Raw genomic sequence first — 8,089 nt, 5'->3', positions numbered from 1 at the left:
CTAGTAGTTGGATGTGATGTTCAATGATTCAGAGTGACAACAGGATTAGTGGGAAAGTGGTAATGGCAGACATAGTAATATATTCACTTGATGGGACAGGGATGTTTTGACGTCTGTTGAAGCAGTCTCCGTCTTCTCTCTCAAGGACCAGGTGCAGGAATCCCTCCCCATGAGGGTGTGGATAGGACTGCATTGGGCTTTCTCTGGTCTGTTATGGGCTGTCTTCTCCTGGAATGAAGAAAAAGGTTGGAATGAATGAGGAAGCAGTGACACCGCAATTCCAGCTGGTGCAAGTGGGTGAAACATGATAAGGTTTTCCACAAACTTAGGAGGAAGCATGGAGGACATGTAAGGTTAGTGGTATGGGAGCTGAGGGGGAAACCTAGTGAGAGTATGTGTTGCAGGCAGCAGTGACAGTGGTGGGGCATTAATCTGGGTGGACGATGGATGTGGGAGCAGAAATAGAGTGAATGTGAGTATAAGGAAGAATGTGGCACTTATCCCAACAGAGCAAAGAAGATCATCTGCCTTCTTTTTGCATTGGTGCCCATTTTCAATACTCTTAGTACAAGACTGACCAGCATGGCAACCTCAACAATGAGACAGAGTACAAGAAGGAGATAGGCAGCTTTGTGACATGGTGCAATGACAACAACAGTTCACTCAATGTCAGCAAAATGAAGGAGCTCATCATCAACTTCAGGAAGCAGAGTGTAGGTTACACCGCTTCCCGTATCAACGGTGCTGAGATGGCGGTGATCAAGAGCTTCAAATTCCTAGGAGTAATTATCACCAATGATCTGTCCTGGTCCAGCCACATTGACGTGACAGTCAGGAAAACACACCAACACTTCTACTTCCTCAGAAGGCGAAGGAAGTTCGGCATGCCCACAATGATTCTTACCACTTTTCCTAGATGCACCACAGAAAACATTCTGTCTGATGCCTCACAGTTTGGTATGGTAACTGCTCTGCCCAGAACCACTAGAAATTGCAGAGAGTTGAAAATGCAGTCCAGTTCACCACAAAAAACTCCAGCCTTCCTTCCATTGACTCCATCTACACTTCCCACTGCATCAGGAAAGCAACCAAAGTAATCAAAGACCCCAGTTATACTCTCTTCAATCCTCTTCCATCAGGGCAAAGATAGAAAAGCTTGAAACCACTTGCCAAAGATACAAGAACAGCATCTTTCCTGCTGTTATATTAGAGATGATCTTATTCTGCACCTTCTTTGTAGTTTTAACACTATGTTCTGCATTCTGTTCTATTACTCTGATGCCCTTATGTAAAGTATGATTTGTCTGGTTAACACACAAAACAATGCTTTCACTGTATCCTGGTAAATGTGACAATAATAAATCTAATCAAATCAAACCAGAAGGGAAAAGTCTGGTGGCTTGATCCTACCTCCTCCAGGAAGAGCACTCCTCTCCTTTGCAGAATCCCACCAGGATTCTGTTTCTGTCCATCAACGAGGAGGGCAGTTTCAGAATGAAAGTGCACATCTGGGTGCACAGCAGCATTCCCTGTGCCACCAGGGATGCTCTAGTTAGCAGGTTTCCATGGAGTAGCAAGTTGTTGTGAGAATAGCATGTGGTAGAAAGGGGTGGAAATCAGAAGTGGGAGATGCCATAGAAGCATGGTTGGTCGTTAAGGAGGTGGATTTGGTCAGATGGAGTGTGAAATCTTGCCTTGCCTCACAGTGAAAAACCCTCCAAAAAGCTCAATGAAGCTCCACCTTAGCCCAAAAACATGCAAGATTCAAACCTTAGCGTTTGGCTGTAATACATATGGAGTTTGCTTTGTATAGCCACATTGTGGTGACTATACAACTCTACCAATCAATATCCCATTTAGTCAGGATCATTGTAATGGCATACTTTTCCAAACATCTAGTTCTTTTATTCTGTGAAATGTATAATTGCAGGTATTATTCATGTAGGGAAGCAGTGGTTTGCTGGGCTAAGTGTTGCCATTCCAAAATGTGAAATTATTTATTGTGTAGTAAACATGCAAGTTCTAACTATGTCCCACCCTATTTGGAACAATTCTGTACTTCAATGTCATACACGCATGTTTATCAGAGACAGTTATGGACATATTACCAAGCATAACATGGGCAGCACGTATCATTAGTGCTGTTCTCTAAAAAAAAAGGAAGGTTCACCATGCAATCAAATTACTTCCAATAATAAGTAGCTTCCAATGCACAACAGTATAAGAGTGGCAATATACTCATGGTTTTAATACTACAGGATGTACATGTATTTGGAGAGGCAAGGACTTATTAGGGATAGTCAACATGGCTTTGTGTGTGGGAAAAAACAATGACTACAGATGCTGGAAACCAGAGTTTAGATTAGATTGGTGCTGGAAAAGTTCAAGCAGCAACCGAGGAGCAGTAAAATCGATGTTTTGGGCAAAAGCCCTTCATCAGGAATACAGGCAGAGTGCCTGAAGGGTGGAGAGATAAATGAGAAGAGGGTGGGGGGTGGGGAGGAAGTGGCATAGAGTACAATAGGTGAGTGGGGTAGGGGATGAAGGTGATAGATCAGAGAGGAGGGCGGAGTGGATAGGTGGAAAGGAAGATGGGCAGGTAAGACAAGTCATGGGGACAGTGCTGAGCTGGAAGTTTAGAACTGGGGTGAGGTGGGGGAAGGGGAAATGAGGAAACTGGTGAAGTCCACATTGATGCCCTGGGGTTGAAGTGTTTCGAGGCAGAAGATGAGGCATTCTTCCTCCAGGCATCGGGTGGTGAGGGAGCGGCGGTGAAGGAGGCCCAGGATCTCCATGTCCTCGGCTGAGTGGGAGAGCGAGTTGACATTTTGGGCCACAGGATGGTGTGGTTGATTGGTGCGGGTGTCCCAGAGATGTTCCCTAAAGCGCTCTGCTCAGAGGCGTCCAGTCTCCCCAGTGTAGAGGAGACCGCATCGGGAGAAACAGATACAATAAATGATATTGGTGGATGTGGAATTGGGAAATTATGTCTCACAAACTCAGTTGAGTTTTTTGAAGAAGTAGCAAAGAGGATTGATGAGGGCAGAGCAACAGATGTGATCTATATGGACTTCAGTAAGGCGTTCGACAAGATTGCCCATGGGAGACTGGTTAGCAAGGTTAGATCTCACGGAATACAGGGAGAACGAGCCATTTGGATACAGAACTGGCTCAAAGGTAGAAGACAGAGGGTGGTGGTGGAGGGTTGTTTTTCAGACTGGAGGCCTGTGACCAGTGGAGTGTCACAAGGATCGGTGCTGGGTCCTCTACTTTTTGTCATTTACATAAATGATTTCGATGTGAGCATAAGAGCTACAGTTAGTAAGTTTGCAGATGACACCAAAATTGTAGGTGTAGTGGACAGCGAAGAGGGTTACCTCAGATTACAACAGGATCTTGACCAGATGGGCCAATGCGCTGAGAAGTGGCAGATAGCGTTTAATTCAGATAAATGTGAGGTGCTGCATTTTGGGAAAGCAAATCTTAGCAGGACTTATACACTTAATGGTAAGGTCCTAGGGAGTGTTGCTGAACAAAGAGATCTTGGAGTGCAGGTTCATAACTCCTTGAAAGTGGAGTCACAGGTAGATAGGATAGTGAAGAAGGTGTTTGGTATGCTTTCTTTTATTGTTCCGAGCATTGAGTACAGGAGTTGGGAGGTCATATTGTGGCTGTACAGGACATTGGTTAGGACACTGTTGGAAAATTGCATGCAATTCAGGTCTCCTTCCTATCGGAAAGGGTTCAGAAATGATTCACAAGGATGTTGCCAGGGTTGGAGGATTTCAGCTATAGGGAGAAATTGAACAGGCTGGGGCTTTTTTTCCCTGGAACGTCGGAGGCTGAGGGGTGACCTTATAGAGGTTAACCAAATTATGAGGGACATGGATAGGATAAATAGAGAAAGTCTTTTCCCTGGGGTCAGGGAGTCCAGAACTAGAGGGCATAGGTTTAGGTGAGAGGGGAAAGATATAAAAGAAACCTAAGGGGCAACCTTTTCATGCAGAGGGTGGTATGTTTTTGGAATGAGCTGCCAGAGGAAGTGGTGGAGGCTGGTACAATTGCAACATTTAAAAGGCATTTGGTATATGAATAGGAAGGGTTTGGAGGGATATGGGCCAGGCGCTGGCAGGTGGGACTAGATTGGGTTGGGCTATCTGGTTGGCATGGACGGGTTGGACTGAAGAGTCTGCTTTCATGCTGTACATCTCTATGACTCTATGACTCTGTTCATACACAATGCAGCACAACTCCAGTTGCTTGTAGGTCGTATTGTCAAAGTTTAAACTTGCCTTTTTTTAATGCTATGAGGAAGGGTGAATTGGTGAAATGCAAAGTGCAATGTTTGGGCAAGAGTCATCACACACAAATGTACAAAGCTCAAAATGAACCCCTAGCCCATTCAACAGCATATATTGCCTCTGCAACAGCATGCTGCACTTAATGGCCACATCTCTAAGTATGGCTCAGAAATATCATGAATTATGTAGGTTACCTGAAGCTTCAGGGGCAATTTTTTTAATTCCCTTCTAAAATGTGGCACAGTTTCCTTTGTTCTCAATGATGTTTGCCTCCTCAGGAAACTGTACAGAGGTCACCCAATCTCACCAGGAGAGTGATTATTGATGGATCTGATGGTCTTATCATCACCCTTCTTTTATGCTGAAACACCACAATGTAAGTGGGCATCAAAATTAATTTGCCATTCTGTTTCCTCATGCAAGTTTATTATTGTTGTGTATTTGCAAACAAACTTTATTGACCTCTTTTAAAGTATGTTATGCCTCTTTAATTATTTATGTCTAATATTACAGCAATTTCTGGCAATTACTTGGGAAATATCTAGAAATTGGTAGAATGGGAATGAGAGTCATGGTGGGGTTGGTGGAGGTGGTTCATAAACTTACTTTTAAGACTTTTTAGATCACCATAACTTGGTGGGCCTCCAAAGAATCTAAGTTGCTAAACCTCAGTCAGTTTATTTCTCCTTAGCAGTTCCAGTATTTATAGTTCATTCTGGGGATAATGGAAAATTCTAATCTCGTATTATTGTTGGGCACATTATAAACATATTCTTGCAGTTTTCAAAGAATTATCTTGCAATACCCAGCTGATTATTACTTGTTCTGCTTGTCATTTCATTTAATTGTGAGAGATAAATCCATAAAGGTAGAGAGACTTAAAGATGAAACAATGGCATCATTTTTGCAGACAAACCCAAGAACCTATGAAAGGCTTATCGCTTTCCTCTGATGCTAAATGATGATTACAGGTAATCATTGATTGAATCAGAGCTCCTTTGTAAAACTGATACTGAAAGTGATGATAACATTCCTTCCTTTTATTCCTACAGGCAGCAAGATTCATGTCCTGTGGATGTTGAATGCTGTCCTGATTTCAACAAAGATACATGGTCTCTTGAGCTGATAACTCACAAGCAGCTCATTTACTCTCAGAAAAGAGAAGGACCAAGGTATCTTCTAATAATTATCACACTTTTCATTTTGCAGTTAATTCAATTGTGAACATTTTGCCAGTTTTAAAATGTAATTCAAATATGTTTGTTAAATTACATGCTGGCAAAGGAAAAATAATTACAAAAACTGTTGATCAGTGTTGAAAACCCAATTAAGTCATTAAGGTCATCAACGAAAGAATTTGCCGCCTCTCCCTGGAGTAAATACAAGCCAACTACCGTGGATGCTGGGAGTCTGAAATAAAAACAGAAAGTGTTGGAGAAACCCAATAGGTCTAGTGACATTTATGGACGCTATGTGACTCCAATACAATAGTACATGTACAAATGTACTAAAGCCACTGAAGCAACTAAGGATGATCAGATTTACAAATCCCACCATATACAAGCCACAAATCATCATACGAACAAATGAAACTAAGTCAATAAACTAACTGCCATTTTTTCTGAAGACTGTAAATGAGAAAGATTTGCTGACATAATCCAGTACCAAGTAGAGGACTCAGCTGCAACCATTAGCTGCAACCATTAGGTCACCAGAGTGGTTCCTGCTAGACTATCCGATACAAGCACTAAATAATAATGGTATTAAACAACACCGCCAGGTGGCAATTCTGAAGTAAAATGCATGTGGAAATGCATGCACACACCATAGCTGTGTGCAGGTGTATGTCTACTGCAAATAACAACACCTACCTTGTGCAAATTAACATTGTAAGAACATTCAAATCTGAAATGGTCTGAATTGAACAAAATTGGAGTAATTAGTAAATTTGAGTTACATTGGATTACAAAATTGTTTCAGCACATTGTTACAATAATTGGTACATAGATTTATATTCATAAATTGAAGTCATAGCACTGTCTCACACATGAGTGCAGGAGTGGACACGTGGATAAAGAGTTTTGTTATTTCTCAAGTGGATGTTTAAATGATACTCTTTGACTACAAAGAGATTCAAACCTGAATATGAATATTAAATTGTTAAACTCACACACTTTGAAAGTGAGGGCCCATTGTGGACCTAAAATTGAAGGCCATGATGGATCTTTCAGCCCAGAGTAGTCATTTATTTATTTATTTTCATACTTTTCATTATTTACAAAGGCAGAATAGCCACCGATGTGTTGAATTAGTGCTAACACCATTTGCCTTAAGTTGGCTTACCGTAGACTGTGATTAACATTAGAAGTCAACAGGGAGTCATTGTCTTGTTTGACTGCCAATGCAAGGGATAAAGTAACAGTTCCCTCTGATTGTAACTTCTGATTTGAATTATCTACTGCAAGGGAGAGAAAAATAATATTGTATTTGTTTTTTTTTCTGATTTCAAGTTGTTTTCACAGAGGTAAAATTTCACTTGTGGCTCACCACGGAGAGCTTGTAAATAGAGACCTGCTGTAAATCACAGTGGTGCTCAGGGAGAATGAGGCTTGTGCTGCCAGCCAGCCTGTCAGTACTTTACATACTTCTGACTCTTAATGTGATTGTACTTGGTGTTTATGAATGCTTGAGACCTAGACATCAAGTTAAGGACAGGTTGAAGCAAAAATCCGCTCAAATCACAAAGTGAAGTTCAAAGTTTTTATTTGAATGGATCAGTGGAGCATTTAATAAGCCAAACAACAACAAAAAAACATATGCTAAAGCTAATGTAGGAAAAGTCATTGACATAGACATAAACACTTTGAGCTTCTTCATAAAAAGTCATGGTTTCATGCATGTGGTATTATTCAGGGAACAGCTGTTTCCCTGAGACCAGTTGACTCGTTGCAGCCAGTAAAGAACTAGAAAAAGAACATGACAGTGAATAATAAACTCCCTCGCTTTGGCAAAAATAAACCCCGAGGGTGGGGTTTTTAGGCATAAATGGTGCAGGCGTGTAAGCAGCACTCACTCTGAACCTCTACTGGAATGTCAAGGTGGCACTATGCCAATCTGATAACAGTGAAAAGGTCCTGAAGAAATATCTCCTCTTCTGTTCAGCTACTGTCCTAGTGGCAGGCAGGCCTCTTTGGGAAGGTAACAAAGTCCCACCGGAATCAATTACCTTTCCCCAGGAAAGTTCAGGGGCCTTTTAGCTGGCCTCAGTTGGACCCGTGCCAGCTCTCAGCAAAGTGCGAGTAAAAACAACGATCTTTCTGCACACAAATGTCAAAACCACAACGCCTGTGTTTCTGCATGTGGGGTAGTTTACACGTCAATGGGCCAATTTTGAGCAGCCAAGATTTTTAGTCATTAAAAAAAAACTAGCGAAATAATGCCACCGTCTATGGGGGTGGGAGCCAGAAACTTTTTCAAGTAATCATTGCTTGACAGCTCTGGCTGAAGTTCTTGCTCTGTGAAGAATTATTTGCAATCCTGCTCTTGCTCTGGTGCAACCGTCCCTTCTCCTCTTGTTTTGATATGAAAGAAATGGATTGTAGCCAAGGAAAACAGAATAGAGCCATAAGTGTCTGGTTAATATCATGGTGCCTGTTTGCTTCAGTCACACGAAGGTATAACATGCATTAAGACTTCTATATTTGCATGGAATGCATGTTTTGTTAACAAGGTGAATGAATAACATTTGTGTTTCCAACATCAGAGTCCAAATGGTAATTCAAAACAGC

Source organism: Chiloscyllium punctatum, chromosome 1, assembly GCF_047496795.1.
Source record: "Chiloscyllium punctatum isolate Juve2018m chromosome 1, sChiPun1.3, whole genome shotgun sequence".
Taxonomy (NCBI): Eukaryota; Metazoa; Chordata; class Chondrichthyes; order Orectolobiformes; family Hemiscylliidae; genus Chiloscyllium; species Chiloscyllium punctatum.
The sequence above is the reverse complement of the archived record's forward strand: the minus strand, read 5'-3'. Positions refer to the sequence as shown.